Raw genomic sequence first — 11,585 nt, forward strand, 5'->3', positions numbered from 1 at the left:
CCCCCCGACGGCCCCGCCCGGCCGCGGCCCCCGCTCCGCCCGCCCGGCCCCGGCCCCCAGGAGGAGGCGCTGACGCAGCAGCGTGGAGCCCGGGAATTGAGCGCCCCCGGGGGGTTCCAGCCGCCGGATTCCAGCCCGGCCGGGGCCTGCGGGCTCCCAGAGCCGCGCCGTCCGCGCCGCCGTCCCGGTGAGCTAAGGGCGGGGGTCGAGGAGGGGGGAAGGGGCGAGCGGGCTGGAGGGACTCAGCGAGCGACGGAGGCAGACGAATGAAGGGGAGAGGACCGGCCGCCCGTCAGCGCGTCCCACCGAGCGCGCCGCCGCCCCCGCCAGCCCGGGAAGGGACGGACGGACGGCCGACGCGAAGCAGGTGCGGCCGCCCGCTCGCTCGCGCCGCCTCCCTCCTCCGGGTCCGGCGCCACGGTCCCGCCATCGGGGAGCGCGGCACGCCTCGAGGTGACAGCCCCCCGGGGCAGCTCGCTTCGCTGGCCGGGGGCGGGGTGGGTGGCGGCCGCAGGGTGGCAGCTCGGCCGGGTGGCGGCGGCCCGGGCGTCCCGGGCCGCGGAGGGCGGGAGGACGCCGGTTGCTTCCTCGCAGCGGCGTAGCCGGCCCCCCTCCCCCATCGCGGTCCCCGAGGCAAGGGGCCGAGGCCGGGGGCGGCGCCGCGGGATCGCCCGCTCAAGGTTGGGGGCGCCCTCCCGCGCTGGGAGCTGACCGGTTATTGCTGGATGGGGGGGCTGGGGATGGGGGCCGCGCTGAGGCGGGGGGTAGTGTAGACCGGACCGGATCGGGCTGAGAGGAAGGGAGGCGCCGAAGACGGAAGGGAAGCGGTTCGAGAAGCGAGTGTGGGCCGCGGGAGGCCCGGCGGAGACCGTGCAGAGCGGCGGCCGAGTCCGAGGTGGGGCGGGGGGAGTCGAAGTTGTCAGACCGCCTCCAAGTGACAGCGGGACCCCGTGCTCGCGGTCCGGCCTGGTCCTGCCCTGCCCTGCCCGCCTCGCCGCCCCTCCTCTGGGGCCGGGGGCCGGGTCAGGTCGGGCCCGAGGGGCCCGCTTAGCGGTGAAGCGCCGGACAAAGGCGGCGCCGGAGCGGGCGCAGGTGGTGGCGTCGGGGAGGGGAGCGGGTCCGAGCCACCCACCCCGAGGGGCGGGCGGCAGGGCCGGACTCTGCCCCGGGGATTGCGGGGGCCGGGGCGCCCGCCGGGAGGAGCTGCGACACTGGTTCACCTCTCCAGCCGCGGATCGCCCCGCGGTTCTGGGAAGATTGGGGTCGACCCGGCCAGGGTGGAGGGGCACAGGGGCAGAGGTGATTGTGTGCACCCGGAGGGCCTGGCTGGTGACGACCAGGTTGCTGAACTCACCGAGACGACAGTCCGGTTAGCCACTCTGGAGCCTGCCTGGAATGAGGGGTTTCAGCAAGCAGTCTACCTACTGGCAGAGGTTTAATCCCACCTGGGACATCTTCTAGTCGCCCATTGTCGACAGTTTTAAGAGGGCAGAGACCAGTTGGATTGCGGACTAGGAGACACTCCCCCAAATATGTGTCAGAAATCCGTCCTCAACTGCCTCCAGCACTTTTCTTTAGTTGAAGAAGGTATCCACATAGGGAAATAAAATGAGTTTATAAATTCAGGCAGGAATTTAATGATTAAATAAAAAAGGTTTCCAGTCCTTTTCCTTTGTGCCACCTGAGAGACGTTCCTCTCTATCTTCCCCACCCCCATGTCTTCCGGAAAAAAGAGAAAAGGACCCCATAGGGACCACATGTCCTGGAGGGATACTGCTGTCCTTGGCCAGCTGGAGGACATGCGGGAACCAGTGGCTTAAGCTGTGAGTGTCTCTCACCCCACCAGTGACCAGCTGTAAACTAGATGCTGTTTTCCATTTGTAAAAACCCACTCAGAATTCCCGTGCCCCCTCATGTGACCACTTACTGGAAGAACTGGGAGCACAAAGATGGGGAGACTCGGGCTGTTTAGAATATGGACTTTAGTTGATAACCTGGGTTGGAGTCCCACTTCAGGTAGGTGTTGGTTAGGAGCTGCTCCCAGTTGTGGTTGGCTGTAATCTCACTCTGGGAAAGCTGCCTCTCAGCCTTGCTTAGTATGGGCATTGAGTTCATTCGTGGCCACCCTCCATTTCCCTCCCCAGGAGGGTCTAGACCCCAGCCTGGGCGGAGTTGAGGCTTGTGGGAAACAGAGGTATTACCTCATGCAGGAGACTAAAGTTTGTTCTCTGAGAATTTAATTGTATGTCTAGGTTTCGGAGAACGATGAAGAATGTCAAGGCCCTCGTGCCTTCTCCAGGGCTACACAGTATGTGATTAATTTGGTGGCAGTAAGGAGGCGACCTGGTCCAGCCACTGGAATATAAAGGGGAATTGCCAAAAACAATGGTTTCCCTCTTTGACAGGCTCTTACCTGGCAGGAGTCTCATGTCAGTCAGATCAAATGTTTAGGAGGGTTTGCTCTGGAGCATTTAGCCAGAGAAGAAGGTCTCTCCTTTTTATATCTCCCTCCTTTTCCTTTCTGTTGCCTTGCTGTCCCATGTCAGGCCTGTGTTGTTGTCATGGTCTCCCTCCCCCTTCTGCTTCCTCTGGTCCTTCTGATACAGTCTGTACACAGCTGCTAGATCATTCTTCCTAAAGCACTCCTTCCCCCTTGTCACTCCCCTATCCATAAACTTGCAGTGGCTCTCCTTTTCCCGCAGTCTGACTCGAGACAGTTTCCCTGTGGCTCTCCTCTATCCATGCCATGCACATTTACTGGGTTGTCGGAAAAGTCATGACGTATTTTTTTCTATGTTTTTCGTTGCAACCCAATATCTCCCTGCGTCTTTGCTCCTGCTGCTTCCTCAGTTGTCCCCAGTGAGGAGCCCCTTGCTTTCCTCTCCTCCACCTGAAACTTACTCATCCTTCCTATCACTGTCACTTGGGTTACTCCAGACCAACATTGCTTGCCTCTGAGATTGTGACCCTGAATTTTACAACATGGTGTCGTTTTGAGTGGTTTTGTAGGTTGGAAGTTTCTTAAAGACAGGGACAGGATGAATGTTAAGCCTCTGTGTGTGGAGAGGAGGGTGTGAATATTCTGGGATTTCTGGTGGAGTGGTGTACACATTGTTTTGTTAAATGAATAAATGCAGTTGGCTGTATAGTTGGATGGGAACAGAGGAGAAGCCTTCCCTTCTCCTTCCCCAGAAATCCTCAGTATGGAGTCCTTGGTGGTTTACAACCTTTTCTGTCAAAGGTATATAGCTAAGCTACGTTTGGGGCGCTTTGGCATGGGGAACAAATGAAACTTAGCTGTCAGAATAGCATTCTGATATTACAGCTGGTGAAGAGTCTGTCCTGTGGATTGCTCACATGACACCATATAGATATGAATAGGAAAAGGTCTGTAATCCAGTTTTCCTCCTATCCCACCAGACCATTCTCTCCACCCGGCTTTGCTGCTCTTATGCAATTTTCCTTGTTGTCCATGTTAAATGAATCCATATGTTTTATCTCCTCTCAATCCCGGGTGTAAATGAAGGAGAAAACACGGTTCTGAGAACAAAAAAAAAGATTCCTGGGCCTGGCCTGTGAACGGGACTTTGGGGACTGGTGTTAGAAGAGGTGTTTATAGGGGCATTGCTGATGTAGGAAGCATATCAGCCCCACACTGGACCCATCATAAAGGAAAGCTGTGATCCCAGCTCTCTCGGAACTTCCCTTTTTGTTTACCATCAACCCTGGACCATGGGGGAAATGGGAAAGGACTGTTGACTGGTTTGAGTCTAGACAGTGAAAAAATAAATTTTGCATCCATCCTCTTTTCCCCAAACCTCCCTTTTGTGCCCCAGTTTGATGATTAATGGACCAGCATTTCCCTTCCAAGCAGGAAGGCCACCCCTCATAGTTGCCATGGCAATGTAGACCGCTCCCCGTCAATTAAAAAAAAAAATCCCCACACTTCTCTTCTTGCTTCTACTGTAGCAGACTAGCTACCTCAGAATGCAGCTCCTGGGTTCTGCCCTCAGCTGCTCTGGCTGTTTTTGCTGTGTGCCCTAGAACCCAGTACTTCCTCTCTTTCTGGGGTTTGTCAGTTTCTTTACCCTGAGCAAATTGTGCCCGTCTTGGATCCAGCGACCCCTGGAACACTACTTTGAAGAAGCAGAAGTAATCACTATATTTTTATTCATCTGCTATGCAAATTAAAAAACGGAAAGGTTCTCTTCTATCTTTTCCTTTTGGGTTAAAACAAAAATTCCCTTCACACCTTCTCTGGCATGTAGAGGTAGGTATAAGTTGGGGAGCATTTTGACATCCATAAAGGAAGTTTCGGTAAACCTGGAAAGAATTCAACTTCCCGACATAACTTACTTCACGTTGAAATTCTATGGGGATTTTCAATTTATTTATTTTCATTCCTCCCCACCTCTCTGTCCCAGCATTCAGGAGGACTTGTGTGTGTTTTCATTTTATCTGTTCTTATTCCTCTTGGCCTTGCTTCGGCAACATCTGGCCTCAGCGCCCTGTTGCAAGGTGAGTCATTAAAGAGAAAAAAAAAAATTTAAGGGAAAAACGTCTCTGGAATTGAGAAGTAGCCTGTGTTGAACTGAAGCTGCCAGGTTTATGGAGCATTATACAAACGGCCCCAACATTAAGGGGCCTCCTTTTTATGAATGGGTTGTGAAGAATGTAAATAAAGCAGCATCTCTCAATGGGGAAGCATTTTACATAAGCAGTACTACCCCAGCCCAAGTATTTATGGGAATTTGCTAGCACAGTCTGGCAAGACTCACTTCCTTTGTGAACTTGCCATTGTGCTGGGGACTTTGGGGGGACAAGGAGAGTGTGCTTTGATACTTAGGGCAGACACAGCATTCCTGCTCTGCAGGTCTCTGGCCTTGACTTGATGGGCCAGCTCATGGCTGGAAGTGTCTGTTAAATCTAAAAAAAATGGGAAATTCAGAGCGTAATCAAGAGCTCGTGATGATTAGAAGTACAGGTTCCTAAGCCTGGGGTCCTGGGATTCTGCAGCTTCTGACCCTTTGGGCTGCTTCAACCTCCCCAGGGCAGTGGACAGGGAGGACCTGGATGATGAAATTTAGCCTGGTTTTATGGGAGGCACCTAACTAGAGTAAAATGGACTGGTTTGAATTTCAGCTTCTTTATGTTTCCCCTGCCCACCTCCTGGTATGGCCACTAATGAGCAGTAAACTAGCTAACAGGGAGGAAGAGAAAGAGCAGCAGTGGGCAGCCAGGAGGCTGCAGACTGCCTGCTCAGGGCCAGAGGAAGAGCTGCTGAGCACCAAGCAGGACCCTGGAGTTTCGCTGGTGGGATTGGTGCCCTGTGCTAGGCAGTTACGGTAGTCTAGAAGCTGGGGCCAGAGGACTATTGGTTTGGTGATCAGGCCTTGGCAAAGTCACATCCAGGACTTGGTGTTGTGTCCTGGGAAGGATTTTCATCTAAATTCCTTGTTTCCCAGTGGGAGACACCTGCAAGGATGGCTGGTTATTCACCTGATTCAGCACCCCACAAACAAACAAACAAACACATTGTCCTTGAGGTCCTCTGCGGGCCGAGTCCACCAGGAATTAAAAAAATGGGGTTTGTCTCTCAGCCTCTCTGAGATGTGAAATGGGAACTTTTTTCGAGGCACCATGACCAAGTTATCTGAGTGAAAAAATGACAAGAGACTCTTCTTAGTTAATAGGATGGATGCAGGCAGTAACTTGGGGTCTATATCATTTTTCTCATGTCAGTTTCTTTTCTAGTGGGTTGGGGGGTGGTGAGGTGCTTTGACCCGCCCTGTCCTCTGTTAAGGAGATGGAACCTGTTGCTTTTCTATTTTTCGTGACGCTGGGATCTCACCTGGAGTGGTACTGACTGCTCCTACTTTCGTCTATCTCTATGCCTGTTAGGGCCCTACACCCTTCCTAGATGTAGCTCTTTCAGTTTCCTGCCTGCAGGGGAAGGGGTGACCCATACTTAGGCCTATATCCGAATGCAGCTACCTGTCTAAAATGGAGAAAATTTGGTTTGTTAATCACATTCTTATCTGGCCAAATGGTTTAGAGGAAAATGCTTACTTTTTAGAGGATCTTTATAGAAATCACGGGGAAGGTATTAGAGTGCCACTTGGTGCCAGGGTATCATGACAAGTATGCCAGAAGGGAAGATTCACATTTCCACTACATGTCCCCCTCAAAAGTGAGGGGTGTCCCCTGCTGTGTGCCTGGAGGGGTTCACACAATTTGGACAGAATGTAGGAAAGAATTATAAAATTGATGAAATGACTTTAAGAAATGATCTTCAGAGAAAACTGAAAGGATTTAGATTTATTTGGCCCAAAGAAGAGAGGGAGCTACCGGGGCAGTTACTACCCTGTTTCCCCGAAAATAAGACCTAGCTGGAAAAGAAGCCGTAGCATGATTTTGGGTGCCAAAATGTGGCACCTTGACATACTGAATATTTTAAGCTGAAGGAATTTGTGGAAAAGGCACCTTCTCCCTGAAACAGGTCATAAAACCCTCATGTGAGGGGTGCGTGCCCTCCATATCCTGGAGGAATCATGCTACAGCTTATTCTTTGGCTAGGTCTTATTTTCAAGGAAAATGTGGTATGTCTTTGAACACTAAGATAGCTGCTTGGAGTGTGACCACATTTTGGTCTTTGTTGCAGTTCCACCTGGAGGAAGGATATTTTCACCTAATTTAAGAGATGTGTTTAGATGAGTGTGGGAAATCTGTAGACTTTTATGGATTTACCGTAAAATCAAGTTCTTACCCCTTTCTAGGATATAAAATGAATTTGTTTTAAAAGTGCATGTAAGAATTTATTGGAAACTTTGAGCAGACTTTTCTGTAGAAACAATTTGTAAAATTGTGTTCCCTGGCCAGCCCACCAATGTCATTTAATTGGGGCACATCGTCAATTCCTTTGTGGTGAAAAATCAGGAAAAACTAATGTGTTAATGACAGTAGTTAAAACAACACAGAAAAACAATATATGCCAGTTGATCTTGAATGTTGGTCTGTGACCTAGCCTGTGTTGCCATTGGGGGGAGTGGGCTTTGGGATGGACACCAGATGCCCTGCCTTTACTCTTCCATAGCATGGGAATGTGGGCAAGTTCTTTACCTCTCTCTATCTTTTTTTTGGTGAAATGATAGCAACTACCCCGTGAGGCGGTTGTGAGGGTGAATGAGAGTGAATGTAATGTGCTTAGGGTAGCGCCAGGCATATAGAAAGTGCTTGACAAACGTTAACCATCCTGGTAGACTTAGAAGCTTCTGCGGTGAGTCAAGGATTCCCTATCCTGCACACTTACAGGATTTGAGGACTGATAGCGCCAACTCTGGTTCTTGGCTGCTGAGTTCACCTTAATATAACATCTGTGAACTTCTTTGTGTTTACAAGTGTGCCTCTAGTACTACCCTTGCTTGCCTAATGGTTTGCAGTAAGAAGTGGAATGAGAAGAATAGTTTCCTGAGATACTAGGCAAATTATAAAAAGAAGAAAGAGGATGGTAGTGAAAGAGGGTTGTGCTGCGTAAATAGGAGAGATTTCCTAAAGTAGCCCTATTGAACTGTGGGTTACATAAAAGAGGCACAGTGGACTCAAGGGAACGGGGGAAGAGTTTAGAGGGGTGGTGGTCAGAGTTTCTTGTCCTGGGCTCCACGTGGTGCCATCAGTCTAGGATAGAAATATTACATGGGGTAGGGCAGGTGGGCAGCCAGATCTTCATTCATTCAACAAGCTCTTATTAAGACCTGTGGGTGGGGTTTAGTTGTAAGGAAAGTAGAGCCTGCCTATCACCATAGAGCTTACATCCTCATGGGGGTGGCACTAAGCACTTAATTAGTTAGGTGTGAGAGATATTCTGGTTGGGTGCCCAACTCTGGTAGGGTCTGCCTTGTGGTTTTGCTCATGCTGGTGGAGCGTTGGGAAGGACTGGTCTTGGGCCTTGTTACTCATGGCTGGGTCATTCAGAAGGTTAGCACTTTACTGTGGAGGCTGAGGGCAGAGCTGCCATCTCAGCCTGGCTGGCCGGTGTCTTCTGTTCAGGACAAGAGATAGCACCCTCCAGTCTTGGCAAGCCATCCTAGAAATCTAAGTTGTCGGTTCCTGGAGTGTCCTGGTGGTTGAACCAGCACATATCCTTTGCCACTCCTGGGCAGGTGCCCGGAGCAGGCTGGTGAGCTGTTGTCACGGTTTTTGAAGAATGGTGCATCAGTAACATGAGGTTTCCGTCTGGCTCTGCTGAGGGCCTGTTGCTGAGCTTTGGGGAGCCCAGACCTATTCCTGTTTTATTTCTCCTACACCGTTAACTGCCCAAAGCAAATATGTCCTGCTCAAGCACTGTGGAGTCTGGGTGGGAGGGTCTGAGGGACCCTTAGCCCAGAGCTCCCTTGTCCCCAGCCTGGAGAAATCCTACATGGAGTCAGCAGGGCTGAATCTGGGGAAAGGTACATTTATTTGTCTCCTGCCTCAAGATTTCAGCTTTTGTCTGTTGCCCTTTTCTGCATCTAAATGAATTTCTCAGAGTGCTGCTCACTTCTTACTGGGCTTTTGTTCCCTCGGTACACCTGGCATGAAGGGGGCCCTCAGTGAGTGTCTGAAATTCTGGCTCAAGTATGTATTCTGGGAAGCTGCCTTGGAGCCCGAGCTCTCTGTGGAGCTCCAAGTACTCCATCACAGCCCGTCACACTTTCTTGTCCTCTGTCTTCCTACCAGCCCAAGCTCCAATTTCTTAGTCTTCTTTGCATTTTTCTTCAGCACTTAGCCTAATACTTGAAATATATAGGGAAAGAATGAGCTTCTTTTGAGCACCGATTGTATACCAGGCACTCTGCTAGGCCCTTGACACATAGTCTTATTTAACATGATCCTTGCTGTGTAGACAAGGAAACCAAGACTCAGAAGTTCACGCCATTGACCAAGCCCACTTAGGTTTAGCAGTGACACGAAGTGGCTTCCAGCCTCATGTGGGTCTCGCCTCCACTGTGTTGAGCTATGATGAGGGGCTGGCAAATGTTGGCTGACTGTGCAAAGGTCACAGAGGTGCCATGCACCTGGGAATGAGCAGTGGGTGCTCTGGCCTAGTTGGACCCACACCTGCAGATAATTGGTTTTCCTCCAGCACACAGGAGCGGTGCGCTGGGAAGAAGCTAAGGGAAGGCAGATTGCTTAACATAGGGGCATGTGCCTTAAAGAAAGCCTGTAAAGACTCGTTTTGTGTTGCACCTGATTACCTCCTAATTTGTCAGGTTAGAGTTTCTTAAAGCAGAGCACTATTGTATGACTAAAATACAATGCTTTCTGCCCACTGTCCTAGTTTAGAGGTCTGTGTGTATATATTGGTTTCTGTTGGGTTGTCGGAAAAGTCATGATGCATTTTTGCAACAAAAAACAGAAAAATACGTCATGACTTTTCCAACAACCCAGTAGATGCGAGGAGTACACTGTCTTTCTCTTCCACTCTCAGCCCCCTATCTGTAGGAAGGGCCTTACCCTAAGACTAGGAAACTGGCAGTTTCCAGTGAAGAGAAGGAGATTCCAATAACTCTACTGTTAATATAGTCCTGTATTTAACTGCAATTCTCATATAAAACAGGGCGGTGGTGGCGGTGGGGGGTGGGTTCCCTCTTTATTGTAGTCAAAGTTAAAACTCCTTCCTTTCCACTGAGATTTGTGTTCCTTTACAGTTACAAGAAGTGGGATGTTGTGCTTTGTGTTCAGAGCCAGATGTGGAGGTTCTGCACACTTGGGTGCAGCCCTGGGCCTGGATGCCTGGGCTCTCCTACTGGGATGGCCAGTGGACAGGAGTAGCCAAAGGGGGTGCTGGCCGTGCCCCAGACCCCACGTGGGATGGGTGTGGACCTTCCATGCAGGGCTGCTCCGCCTCTGGACTCCTGGGAGCCCCCAGTGTGAAGTATGAGGAGCAGGTGGTCTGACAGGCCATAGATAGGCTTGGTGCCTCCAGGGGACAGGCCTGCTTCTCAGATGGCTGCCAGACCTAAAGGCAGTCTATAAAACAAGCTGTGTCCAGATGGGCCAGGCCAGTTCCCTTTGGTTGGGCACCTCGAGCTCTGTTTGTACGTTCCTGTCCTGATTATGGAGAGAATTGAGAGCCCACAGTGCATGAGGCTGAATGGGCACCAGGGAGGTGGGGCTGGTGGTGGAGGCTACTACTTTCTCTTCAGGGGCAGTGCTGCAGGGATTGAGCTCCCTGCTGTGTTGGTGCTGCCACTGCCTGCTGGGGACTTCTCTCTGTGGGTGCCCGTGGTGAAGCAGCAGTCAGATGAGAGGAACAGGCAGAACATAAGTCCTCTGACCCCATCCTCTGGGCCTTTAGCATCTGAGGAGCTCACCTTTCATTGTAGAGTTGTGGAGCTGTTGTACAGTTTCTGCCCCTGCCCTCTCGCTGTGTTGTAAACTGAACCCCCCCACAATTCACCCCACCCTGGGTCCTGCATGGGAAAGGAGCAGTGTCTCCATCTTTCCCTGAGGCTGACACTTAGGTGTTCGGTGGATAGGAGCAGAGCAAAGTTCAGGTGTGGTCTGGGTTTCCTGATTTCTCACAGTGGAAGGTGGCTTCCCAGCTGCTCTGGGCTCCTACTGTAGGGAATTGCCTGGGCCGAGGGCAGGCTGCCCGCCTCTGTCTGTGGGTCTGGAAGAGGGGAGGGATGTTTGTCCACTTGACTCCTACCCTGCTAGGCTCTTTCACAGTGACTCTGTCATCCTTACCACCATTCTTAAGTAAGGTTCACTTTGATGTCTGTTTTAGATGAGGAATCTGAAATTTAGAGAAGTTAAGTAGTTACAAGGGACAGAGCTAGCTTTTAAATCCAGGTTTGCTTGAATCAAAGTTTTAGTTCTTTATACTTTACCAGCTCTTAGGGATTCAAGAGATACCAGCCATGTCTCTTTAACTGGCTTTATTTTAAGAATTTCAGCAGCTTCACGTCTCTGTTTCCCCATGAAATAACATCAACTAAATTTAAATGAACAGGAGCCTGCCTTTGTGCTCTTGCTTTTCTTCTCTGATAGAAGACTCAAGACACTCAGTGCTCGTGAGAAAGTGTTATTCCTTTGAGGGAGGAGGGAGTTTATTCCAAGAGAGATTTCAAAGAAGGGCAGTGTGTAACTCAGTGCCAGTTGTGTGGCTTTAGGTGTAACTGGGAGGTGGCTTGGTTCAGGGCTCTTCATGGCCCTCACCCAGGTGACCACCTGGTCTGTCTTTATGTAAGACCCACTCCCTGAATACTGCTCCCCTTCCATTAAAAATAAGCCAAAAAAGCAAAACTTAAAATGCAGTGGGTAGGAAAGGTTTCAGGAAGGACAGTGGGGCAGAGACCTGAGCCTGAGGGTAGAGGATGTTGCCTAGAGCTGGGTAAGTAAGTTGAGAGCTTGGCCAAGGCTGAGGACTTCTTCCTGTCCAGACCCCACCCTGATTTTACCCTCAGTGGTGCCCACAGCCCACACTCCTCCAGGCCTCTGACCCTCCCTTGCACACAACACCTTGGATGTGCTCCACCTGCCCTGATGGTAGTGTGTGTGTGTGTGTGTGTGTGTGTGTGTGTGTGTGTGTGTGTGTGTGTGTG

General features: G+C 51.0%; 1 protein-coding gene across 3 annotated transcripts in view; it reads left to right on the top strand.

The window, feature by feature from the left end:
- The window catches only part of BAHD1 (bromo adjacent homology domain containing 1), a 28,103-nt gene that overhangs the window by 3,621 nt on the left and 12,897 nt on the right, over positions 1-11,585 (top strand). For 2 of the 3 annotated variants that reach the window (XM_019644920.1, XM_019644922.1), the window contains exon 1: positions 7-187. The exons of the other annotated variant lie outside the window; for it this stretch is intronic. The gene's annotated coding sequence lies outside the window, so the exon portion shown is untranslated. Of the gene's footprint in view, positions 1-6; positions 188-11,585 lie in introns of those variants that run through there. 3 annotated transcript variants of the gene reach the window in all.

Source organism: Hipposideros armiger, unplaced genomic scaffold (genome assembly GCF_001890085.2).
Source record: "Hipposideros armiger isolate ML-2016 unplaced genomic scaffold, ASM189008v1 scaffold_92, whole genome shotgun sequence".
NCBI classification, from domain to species: Eukaryota; Metazoa; Chordata; class Mammalia; order Chiroptera; family Hipposideridae; genus Hipposideros; species Hipposideros armiger.